Here is a 785-nt window from a genome sequence, read left to right on the forward strand (position 1 = left end):
AAACCCCGTCTCTACTAAAAATACAAAAATTAGCCAGGCATGGTGGCAGGTGCCTGTAATCCCAGTTAGTTGGGAGGCTGAGGCAGGAGAATCACTTGAACCCAGGAGGCACAGATTGCAGTGAGCCGAGATCTTGCCACTCCACTCCAGTCTGTGCTATAGACCCAGACTCTTTCTCAAAAAAAAAAAAAAAAAAAAAAGAGAGAATTGATTTGGGGACCTCCTGGGGCTGTATCACAGGGGGAAATGTGAAATTAAAAAAAAAAAAATCAATTTGGGCTGGGTATGGTGGCTCACACCTGTAATCCCAGCACTTTGGAAGGCTGAGATGGGAGGATCTCTTGAGCCCAAGAGTTAGAGACCAGCCTGGCCAACATAGTGAAACTCCATCTCTATCAAACAAAACAAAAATTAGCCAAGCATGTTGGTGATTGCCTGAAGACCCAGCTACTCTGGAGGCTGAGGTGGGAGGATCACTTAAGCACAAGAGTTGGAGGCTGCAGAGAGCTATGATCCTGTAAGTTCTGACCCCAGCATGAACAGCATGTTCATCTCTGTGACCTGCAAGAACACGACAGATAAGGTCCTGGAATGGAAGAAATGGTCAACCCCTGCAGCGCCTAACTAACCTGAGACATTCTTTTGTTTCTTATTCCAGCCTCAACTGACAAAGCCACTGGACTTTGTAATTCAGCTTGGCCAACCTCATGACTCCAGATCCTATGACCCCTTCCCAGCTTGCAAACCTGCAATCCCTTCCCAGCTTGTAAAAAACCACTAACTGG

This window comes from Cebus imitator, unplaced genomic scaffold (genome assembly GCF_001604975.1).
Source record: "Cebus imitator isolate Cc_AM_T3 unplaced genomic scaffold, Cebus_imitator-1.0 Scaffold82, whole genome shotgun sequence".
NCBI classification, from domain to species: domain Eukaryota; kingdom Metazoa; phylum Chordata; class Mammalia; order Primates; family Cebidae; genus Cebus; species Cebus imitator.